This window comes from Anarrhichthys ocellatus, unplaced genomic scaffold (genome assembly GCF_004355925.1).
Source record: "Anarrhichthys ocellatus isolate YVR2014 unplaced genomic scaffold, GSC_Weel_1.0 scaffold118, whole genome shotgun sequence".
Lineage (NCBI taxonomy): Eukaryota > Metazoa > Chordata > Actinopteri > Perciformes > Anarhichadidae > Anarrhichthys > Anarrhichthys ocellatus.
The window spans coordinates 686,433-698,246 of record NW_022280148.1 but is presented as its reverse complement, the minus strand read 5'-3'; positions in this window follow the sequence as shown (position 1 = coordinate 698,246).

Here is an 11,814-nt window from a genome sequence, read left to right as displayed (position 1 = left end):
ACTTCTTTTTGCAACCAGAGGAGTCTGGTCAGTAGAGAGAATGCAAGTTTTAAGACAAGGGGGTGTCTCCCTCACCCCTCCCATGACGGCAAAGATAACAAAAACAGGTATCGTGGGGTAGGAGATTAATCTGCAGATGACTCCAGAATGAGACCAAACTTCTCTATGGACGTCCGTTTTTGGATAATGACAAATGACAAATTGTTACCCGCAACAGACAAGATAAGGCTTATTTTTAGCTTAGTCAATTGCCAGAAATGCCTTTTGCTAAAAACGCAGTTGTTGTTGGCCCTACTCGTAGGTTAAGAATGGTGAGGATCAGCAGTCAATAACAGTATAAACTAGTCCAAAAAATAGGTTACTCAAAAATTGTAAGTCATCGCAACTACAAGGGGTACTTGGGCATACAGTCAAAAATGAGCACAGAAAATATCAGGCTGATGGGTTTAGTAGTATGCGAGATTACCAAGGACAGACAGACAGAGAAGCAGACACGCAAGCACACGACCGAACGCATCATCTCCCCAAAGGCTCTGGCAATCTCCCTGGCAAAGATAGTAAACAAGTGTGTGAAGGTGTTACAGGGCTTTTCTAATACATGTTAATTTAAGTTGTTCTGTGATATTTTAATTTGCCAAAGCATCTAAGGAAGTAGAAAAATAAAAATTGTCCCCGCTGTGCAAAGACCCTCAGAATCACAGAGAAATCTTGGACTGAGAGAAGGAAAATGAGATGCAGAGACAGAGGATGATGATACGAAGAATCAAACAGATTAGCTATGCATTGAAGAGTAGATGGAAGCTACTGCGCTCTGGACTGCAGGAAACTGTAAAAAAAATAATGCTGGACCTTGGTTAGAAAATTTGCTCTGGCTCTGAGCATGTGGAACTTCTTTTTCCGTACTACCCAGAATCTTTAATCAAGCTCATAGGTAGACACGTTAATACTGTAACAAAACAGGAAACAACTATTTAAATAAATATTGCGAACAGTTAGAAAAGTGGGTTGAATCCCTGCAGTAGGCGTGAAAAAGTTAAGATGCTCTCTGTTGAAGAGCTCTGGAGCAAGATGGTTAAACACAAACTGCTCACACACACTCCTCTAGTGGAGCTGTAGAGGAGTGTGTGTGACAAAAAAAAGAGCACACGTTATCGGCTAACCTTCAGTGGATATATAAATATTAGAAAAACTAATTCTCTGTGAACATCTGCTGCCAAAAGCCCCAGTCTGTTAACTTGGCATATGGAGATGAAAACAGTAGAATGTGTCTTTTCTCGGGGTTGGGCGACAACCTCTCTGATTGATGGAGGCTGCTGGTGCCCAGACCAGTCAGCCAGTGGATAAAACTGGATCACTGTGACAGTGATGGTGTTTTATGATGCCAATAAGATGCTCCCTTCCGTCTCACTCTCCGCAATAAACGTAGACACTCAGAGACCCGGTAATGGACTGGGCTGGTACTTGTAAAGCCAGAACACTCTCGCTCCTAAGAAATGGGATTCAAGTGTCCCTTTTCTGGTTCGAGAGGAGTGGGATGCAACTATCGTGCTGTTTTTTGTGATTCCACATTGTGAGAATGGATTCCACATGCTGACCTAAAAATATAGCTCTTCCTCCCTTTGCTGGCACATCTCTCAGATGCATTATAAATAATGGATCGCATTTACATCTTGCTTGACTTCCGTATCCCAAGGGCATCGAGTGTGTGTGTGTGTATGTGTGTGTGTGTGAAATGCTTTTTGTGATGCACAGTTAAAAAAGCTGTGCGGATTAACGTTGTACTTCCATTCTGCGACGCACGAGAACATTAGCAACCTCTTGGACCATTGAACCACTGAGCCTTTGTCTTAGTCTCCTCAGTCTCTGTTTTGGATGAATGGTCTTATTTACATGAAATCACACATCCACCATAGAACGAAAGCCTCTCCTTTTGAGATTTAAGGACACAACGAAAGTATGGAGAAAGCATACCTCATTTTGTATAATGGCCTACATGTCACGGCACAAGTAAATGTATTGGTCGTTACCCCAACGGGAATGAATCATCAGCAAGCCATAACACCATCTGAACACATCCTTTGTAGACTCGGACAGATGTTTAGAGTTGTCCGACATGCTAAAGTAACAGATTAAACTAAGATAAATAAAACTGATGGCCATAACATTAACCTGTGGGATGGTTACATTATCCAGGAGACTCCCATATGTTTACACCGAGGATATCATTAAAAGAAAGAATTTTAAAAAATACTCTCCCACTTTACAACTGTATAATTCTAGACTTCGTTTCTGGTAGCTATTTTCTGTGAACTATCACAAAAAGTATCACAGTTATAGAACTGTAATATCAGTTTGACTAAATTGGAAGTGCATTAATGCCAATCAGCATTTTGATGACTGACTAATAGGCACACTCATGAGCTATCTGTGACACCACAATATCATGAAAACTTGTCGGAAGCAAAGAAAAAAAACAGAACACACAATGGTTTGTAATCATGTGGCTGAAAGTACGTCTGGTGCATTTAAGTGCTGGTGCGAAGGTCTGGTCATCTGGAACTTTGCTGCTACTCAGTATCGAATTTACAAGATTTTTGATACGCTGTCAAAAAATCCCATGAGAACACAATACTTAAAAGGGAAAATGTGAACTTGGTAGCTTTAGTCATTAAAAAGTGAATGATACTTGAGGGTCCCACAGCGCTTGAATGTGTCACAGTACAAAATGTCTCGGTTACATAATCACAAAGCACCACTTCATGCTGAATATAGTAAATGGGATAAAGTTTGGGTAGTTAGCATGACCAGTGTTAGGCACCTTGGTTGAACTGACGAAGAAAAAAGTGCCATTTACGGAAACACAGACTTTAACATTAAATCGTAAAGCAAAGTGCTGACCTGACAGTTTGTTTTCCTAATTGTCCTCTCCTCTACTGTATTTTTACTGGGAGCATTTTGTAAGCTCAAGTGGATCACTCAAATCCATTCAGTTGTGTTTGCTGATATTTTCTCTTTCTGTTCAACCACCAATACACCAGGGCCAAAAAAAAAACTCAGCACTGCAAAACGGCAAGATTGTGAGTAACTATTTTTGGTAAAAGCGTCCTCATGTTTCTCCTTGTAAGAGAAAACTCTTGTTACCCTGAGAGCAGCAGCGGACTATTCCCCTTCTACCAGCTGACTATGTTTGGAAATCAAATATTCTCTTTGCATGAAAGAGAAAGCTTCAAAAGTTTAGAACTTTAGACAGTTCTGTGGTACATTATAGCTTCCCACACTGCTTTTTATGCAGGGAGTTTGATTAATGATGATAAAGAGAAAAACTCAAACACATGCACGACAGCACGTGCTTTTTGTGCATGTTAGCGTGCCCCTCTGGTTATCTCACGGTCGCCGTCTCGACTGACAGCGTCGTCGCGGAAGCTTAGCGCCCACCCTCCGGTTCTCTCTGTTACACACTGTTAGCTCTGTCAGCACATTTTGCCATAGTTTCATACAGTTAACGCTGTTAGCGCCGTTAGCTACAGTACAAGCCGCTGACCATGTTAAGAGCCGTTATGTGCCTTTAACCAGTGGTGTATAAAGTACCCAAAAGCCATACTTGAGTAAAAGTAAAGATACCTTACTGGAAAATGACTCCAGTAAAAGTAAAAGTCACCTATTAGAATACTACTTGAGTAAAAGTCTTAAATTATCTGATATTTATTGTACTTAAGTATCAAAAGTAATTTTCTGATATTAAATGTACTTAAGTATTGAAAGTAAAAGTACAAGTAAATGCTGTTAATAAAAAAGCAAAGGGTCAGAATTTTGAGAATTATGAAGTTTATTCTTTTAAGTGCTGTGGCCACCATGACCAAGGACAAGGAGTTGTGTTGAAAATAATTGGGTTGGCTGTGATCCATCCAGGAGCAACAATGTTCAACATAATATATTGTACATAAGTATACTTTTGCATCTACTATGAACTTATCATCATAATTCTCCAAAAAGCAATATGACACTAGGAGTTGTAACAGTGCGTTTATAAGTATGCTCATTCCGACGAGAGGATGTAGAGGGCAAATGCATAATATTGTGTTCAGCAAAAAATATCCACTTGATGCATCAGGTCAGTGTTTTGAGAAAGGACACCTGCCTTGTAAACTCCTATGGGCCTGATTTGAACACAATAGGCAAAGGTTTTGCTCAAGCTGAATCTGCAATTGGGCGACTGCTACCATCATAACTCGATCTGATCATCCACAAAATGACTCAAATATCAAAACATGATTGATACTAAAGCTGCACCGAAAGTAACAACCCAGTCATTACTTGAAACTGAAAAATGTCCTGTTCATCTTCAAAAGAAGTTGGTTTTCAAAATTGCAAGAATTCAGTCTCGCTCTTCTTGGGCTGAAGACTAGTCCTGCGGTGCTAAATAGCCTTTCACAGGCCGCTGAGGCAGGTAGAGGTGTGTTCAGCTTCACAGACAGCTTGCGCACAGCTGGGAAGGATTTCCCTAATGCTGCGCTCTCGCGGCTCCTGCCAATCCTATGGTGTGGTGGCTAGCTAACGTTAAGTTAGCTAACATTAGCCAACTAGTGCTGCAATGATTATAGCTAAGATGACTCAAATCAACAAAATCTCACAACTGTCAACACTTCCTCAGCTCACTAACTCGCTAGCGATCCACCGGTGTTGGTCTTCGTCACCACCGTCGTTTGTTGAGGGAGTAGCAGGAGCTTCCATTTCTGCTTCCGTCATGAAATCAGTCATCGTAGAGTGGAATTATACTCGTAGTCGTTCGCTAGCTAGCAGTTTTCTTTGCAAAATGTAGTGAAGTAAAAGTAAAAGTCAACAGAAATATAAATAGTAAAGTAAAGTACAGACATCCAAAAAAACGACTTAAGTACAGTAACGAAGTATTTCTACTTCGTTACTATACACCACTGCCTTTAACCTAACCCTAACCAGTGACCAAAAACACGCTTTTTCACAAATGGTCACAAAGGTTGCCTAAGTTGGGAACACTGCATCTTGATCCTTGTATCTCTGTCTGTATGACACACACACACACATGCACTCTCCATCCCTCCGAGGTTATGAACCAATCAATGAATTGGCGGAGCAAGTCCAGTATGTTGGGAGGTATTGGTGGTGTCAAAAGACCTTCAATCACGGAGCTTATGTTTGCCGCAGAGAAAACCGTGCAAGTAGCCTCAGGGGAAATAATACACAATCTAGAAATCCCACACAATGTCAATAGTGCCAGACCGCCACATTCATTCATGTGCCAGCTCCAGAGCTCGCTATCGCGGTGGGAAGCAAGCGCCTGTCACAACATCCTGACAAGGTAATGGAAACATCCGGCACGTTAACTTGCACAGCAATAATTAGATCCTAAACTGATTGAGGCAATAAGCAGCCTGTCAGGTGATGTAACAGGCCTTTTGGCAGCCATATTGGATGTCCAGAGCGCAGACAAACAGCTGGTTGTGTTTCTGGTTATGTAGAAACTTGACATTTCAACAGCTACACTGGTTGAAATATCACAATGCTACTGAAAAACACTGTGCATCTGGCACACCTTCATACAATCTTCAAGCAGATGTAGGTGATGGATGTTATTGTCACTCATCAATCTGTACTCTGATTCTCTGGTGTTTTAGTCATACTCTCACTCATTCTCACAGTCCAGTTGCCCGTCTCTCGGAATTTACATGTTTATTGGTTGATGAATGGAAGTTAAGAGGATTTCTTTTCCCACTTCCCTTTAGTCATATTTAGCCATAAACATTTTACATTTCTGTCTCTGAGAGTTCTGCCCCAATATAATAGAGTTGAATAGACAATTGTTATTTACACTCACAATATTAGACAAATTACATTTCAATGATTTTAGGAAATACCTGTATTCCCTTTATAAAACCACAACTTGTTGTTTTTTCGATTTTGTTTATTGTACTGATTAAAAAAACAAGATATGACATGTTCATTGATAATAATTCAGCTTCAGAAGTGCTGGTGGGTTGATTTTTTTGAAACAAAGATGGGCTAGCTGTTTTCCCAGATTTCTAGTCTTTATGCTAAACTAAGCTAGTCGCCTCCCAGCTTTAGCTTGATATGTATTGTCGTCTCATCTAAATCTCTAAGCGGTGCCGATTCAAACCCACCCCAAAGGGAAGTGGGATCCAGTTCAATGCATTCTCAGACAAGTTTGTATATCTTATGGAAAAAATATTTTTGTGTGTTCTGCTATGAATGTACATTAACACAACTGATCAGTGCGGTTGTGCAAGACCCTGCAGTACAGAACCCTTTATAGGCAACAAAAGTACTTGGTTAGATTTAGAGGGGAAAACTGGACACAAACAGTGGTCTCCTGGGTGATAGTCCCGTATTAGTTTGACCCCTCCATATACAAATGATAGTGAGGGCAGATATCTTACAGTTGCTTTTATATATAAGCAACTTATATTTTATATATATATATATATATATATATATATATATAATATATAGATATAATACATCGCCGGCTCAGACATCTCCGTGTTCAGAGCCGGATGTATTGCCTGCATTAACTGTAGTGCCCACTACAATCACACGTCAGGTCGAATCGAATGGCTGCGAACAAAACCATTGTAAGAAGGAGTGACTTTTTGCAAATTCATCTGGACGGACTGCCCTGGTCAGTAGGTGTTTTAGAAGAACGCTATATCTAAAACAATGTACAAAAAAGACCAAAAACAAATAAATAAAGTAACAAAAAGGCTACAGGGACCTGTGGCTCTCTAAAGCGTGCGCCTGCTGCACACGTGTCCTCCATTGAGTGCAGTCCGAGATACACACATAGTCACCATGAATGGTCAAATTTCGAATACAAACAGTCATTTCAAAACGCACACACAAAGACGATTGGCAAAGATGATTGATCAGGATCAGTCTGGGGCCTCTTAGTTCCTCTTGTGGTGTTCTTCTTTTGTTGATATTTCATAATCAAAAGAGTAATCTAAGAGTAATCTAAGGGTTGAGCAACCTAAAGTTCTTCTTTTGTGGTGTGCTTTGTAACCTTTTAACCTATATGAACTATCATCGACCTCATATTTTTTGAATTGCTTGATAGAAGGTCACTTATTGCTTGGGATAGGGCTCCTACCTCATAAAGGTATCAGTCAAGGCAACCCTGCCTAAAGAGTACATCTATTTGGAAGTTTACTCTGTTATATAATCTATGCTTCGCAACAAAGCTCATAATCGGTTGTTACTGTGATATCATGTTTTCATTGTGTTGAACCTAACCATGAGCAAGAGTGTCATAAGTCCAGAGTTAAATTAGGAACCACTAAATTCAGTCTCAAAAGAGAAGGTCAACTAAAGGCCGTAATCAGGCCACGTAGCCTGTCCGGGCGGGGTGTAGTGCTCCGAGCTGTCTCGCAAGACCGACACGTGAAGGCTACACTTCCTCCGGGGCATGCTCAGGCTGATATAAACCTTCGATTTGGAAGAATTGAGGCTGGCTTTTTGGGCTTGCACGCTGGCAGAGGAAAGAGAAGGTGCAAGTCTTAACTTGTGTTAAGTTTTTAAATTTTAAAGTAACTTTTCTCCGGACTTTTGGCACGACACTTTGCTCACTGGTGTAGGCTTCATTCCATTCGGGTGTTGCAAACTGTTTGTGAACCATTTTTTCTCTATATTTGTAACCAAATTGATATACTTTGAATCGATTTAAATAAACAAGTTAAAGCTTAACTATTTTCTACGGCTCCATTTTTTCATCTTGCTCAGGACAAAGAACCAAGAGAGAGGGGCCTCTTCTACGAGGTACCACTCAACCCCTGAGGTAAGCTGAAGAACTGCCCACACTACGGCACATGTACTGATTTCATCACACACACACACTTACACACAGGGTCACAGGCAATAGGGAAGTCGGAGAGACCTGACAACAGTGTGAAAAGATTTAAACCAGTGGATCACAGAGTAGGAAGATAAAAATTATTCTTGTTGTCCCAAATAGCTATCCGAGCACTATACTATATCGAAACCAAAGTATAGGGTTAGTGGGTGAATTTAAATAAAATCAGAAGAAACAAAAGATCCATGTTCCACAGTTGAAAACAATAAACTAACAGACCGTCGGTATAGGTTTATCTCTTAAAAAATTTAGTTTTAGAACATGCCGGACACCATACAAAATTGTCTTTTTATTTCTAGATTTGGCACAAAAAGGATCAATTTCAGGTATCTTTTGATCTAGGAAGTTTCCATTGTTGGGATCTGACCATGTGGCTTGACCATGTGCTTTGAGACAAAGAGATCTGGGCCTGCCGATTCTGCAGGCAAGACCCATCCTGATTTGGGACTTGTAATAAGAGCAATGTAAATGCGAAAGCAATAAAACATGCAACACTGCGATCTAATTGGCCGAGGGCCACAGACACCCCAGGACCCCCGTGGTTCAGGCCCTGTTTCATAAAACAGCCTTGCTCCCCCATCTCTATGGCTTTCCCTCGACCACCTCGGTCATTCAAGGAGGCACACGCAACGTTGCTGTCCTAGAAAATCCTAGGTTAAACAGTTTTAGATTCGCTGGACGTATCTACTGGACTGTTTGTTTGTTTTGTTTTTGTTCGCATCCTGGACGAGGAATCCAACAATTTTCCTGCAGAAGTGAAGAAACAGACTCTTCAGAGAGAGAGAAGCACATTTCTCCTCTCCACCCAAGTCGACTTTGTGCTAGCCGTAAGGACGGGAATTCCCTTACTGAGCCGAAGAAATTCTCTGCTACCGAGAGAATCTATTGCGCCACACGGAGCCGCGCTGCCTGAGATCTTAATCTGTTTTTGGAGGACCCTTTTGTTTTGTTTGCTTTCTCTCTTCTTTTACTAACCCACACACACATATAGCTTTAAGCTAATGTAGCTCCGGGGTTGCGCTAACGGCTTCAGATATGTGTAGATAATGAGATCTCTATTGTCTACCGCCATTGTAGAGCCTCGTGCTATCTTGTGGTCTCGCGAGAGACGTCGCCATGTTTCAGATTATGTCATACATTGTCTGAGCTGTTCTCTCACCCCTTCCCCCTACACACACACTGCATGCACACACTGCATACACACACACTCTCCCCCCTTTACCATAGTTTGTTGATTTTAGATAGCGTGCTCATAAATGTATAGTTGTTGTTAGTTTTAGATATTAGTTGACTAGATCAGTGATTTTCAACCGCTGTGCCGCGAGAGACCGCCAGGTGTGCCGTGGGAAAATGTCCAATTTCACTTAATGAGTCCAATAAAATATTATTTAGTTTTTGCAAATACTTTGCCATTGTTGGGCGCCAGAGCTGCAATATAGTGGCTGGCTAAGTAATAAATACTCTTCCATGCCAGTGGGTGGCAGTAGGTAGCGCAATAATGACCTTGTTAATTTAGGACAGTAGAATGAAATGACGCGTGGGAGAGGTTGCGGTGACAAGACGAACAGCGATGGAGAAATATTTGAAAAGGAAAAATGCAGACTGAACTGGGCTCTGGACAACATTCTAACCCAGATGAAAAGCCTAGTAAGGATCAACACATTGAGAGACTTGTCATTAAATTGTCAGCATATATCCGGCCCTCGGTACAACGGCCTGCCAGAAAATATCATATGTTTATCATGACTGGCCGTTTGCAGTTGACGTGGAAAGAGCACCTGTGTACCAAATGGAGCTGATAGACCTCCAGTGTAATGACACACTCAAGGCAAAGTATGACTCTGGGCACTGCACAGTTCCCACGCTTCATCCCCGAAACGATGCCTTAACTCCGCCTACATGCTGCTCAAATGCTCTGCATATTTGGAAGCACATACCTGTGTGAGCAGCTTCTCTCTGTGATGAAGATGAACAAAAACCCACACAGGAGTCATCTCACTGATGCAACCTTCACTCCATCGTGAGGGTTTCCACAGCACAAAACCTAACTCCAGACTAATGATTAATGAATCGATTAATGAACTGGCAGCCAAGAAAAGATGCCAAACATCTGGCTCTGGTAGTATGCATAAAATAATGTAGCCTACCTAAACATGTATTCTTTTTGCACTTTGTTCAATATCCCTTCTATCCTGTTTATTAAATGGTGACTCTATTTGGCCCTCAACGTAGTCACAATTTTTAGTTTTGGCCTCTCTGAGATTGAGTTTGACACCCCTGGCATATATGCTGTATTATGCTAAAAGGTGTCATTTTGTAACGTTTTTGGTTGTTGGTGTGCCGCGGGATCTTTTTAATGTAAAAAATGTGCCGCGGCTCAGAAAAGGTTGAAAAACACTGGACTAGATCATTATTATTGGAACTTAATAAACTGTTATATTTTAAAGAGCAGCTGTCTGTGATTACTTTGTGCATGTATTGTGATAATAGCTGGATATGTGGTCTGTTGCTCGAACTTAAACCTTCATTTTCACTCTGAATGTGTAATAGTACTTTGACTATTGACATTGTGAGTGAACACTAATTATGAGACTTAGTTTATCGTTTCGTTATTGGTCCCTGTTCTCAGGGTGGTGCCCCGTTATTATTAATAATCGTTAATAATCTTACTGACATTAATAATTCTATTGATGTCAATAATTTAGTTTTCTTATATGCTGATAACTCAAACACTATCCTTTTCGTTCTCAACACCATACTACTTGGTACTGGATTATTTCTGTCAATACCCAGCTTTTGGGCTCACACACATATGCACACTCACAAACCACAGCTCAGTGTTCAGTGTCACTTATCCTGAAGCAAGACTCTCTCTCAGCTCCTATAGAGGACTTGAAGCGCTATGTGTGTGTGTCTGTGTGTGTCTCTGAGGGATTGCACTGATCGTAAACAACAACAGCAGTGACACAAATAGGTGCTCCCCCAACGGCTTCATCCCTGCGCCCAGTCGATGATGCACGATAATGCAGCAGCAAGGCCCCCGGAGGAGACGGATAGATCCTGGAGTCTGTGGCGCAGTCCCTGTCAAACAAACTGCCACCAGAGCACCGTGCTGTTTTGCATCTCCAGATGAGGCGGTGTTGCAGTTAATTAAAAAGCCCAGTGTGTAGGCAGGGCAGGCTGTACGTTGGAGTGATTGAGTATGGTGGATATCCAGCTCACACAGGTTTTTTAGCAATTGTGAATTCTCAGCAATCATTTTTACGTGCAACTTTGTTCGTTGTATTTCTTTTGTACTTTTAGCGATGCACTCTGCTTTGAAGGATAAGGCAGCAGTGAACATGTTTTCCCAAAGGAAAGTTGAATTGCCCATCTGAGCCAGTAACAAATAAGTCACCTTGCTTTGTCCTTCTCCCTCAGACCAGTCGGTGCATGTTTGTGTGCTGGAATACAGCAGGTGTATGCAGAATCACAGTGTCCCCTGGATGCATCTTTCTGTTCAAATCTATTCTCGATTATATTATCTTATCTATTATAGATTCAGTTGCTGGTGTACTGTGCGACCTGATTAGTGTCATTTAGAAATGGGGCAAACACGGTGGTAAGATGCTAAAATTGCACTGGTACAATTTGATCACTCATCCTCAGATGGTGACAACCACCTGGGACCCTGCCTTCTTTCGGGGTTTCCATGCACCATGGGTATTTTTTTCCTCTGTTCCCTTTTTGTGGACTGCTTGGTTCACTGCATTCATGTGTGAGTGGGAGGGAGATGGTGGGTGGGGGAAGTGTTGATTCGGATTTATCTTAATTCACTGTAGCCCCAAGACAATCAAACTGCATAATCAGAAATCACTGTTACTGCTTAATACAACAAATACTACACATTAGAAACAGAGACCATAAAATGACTG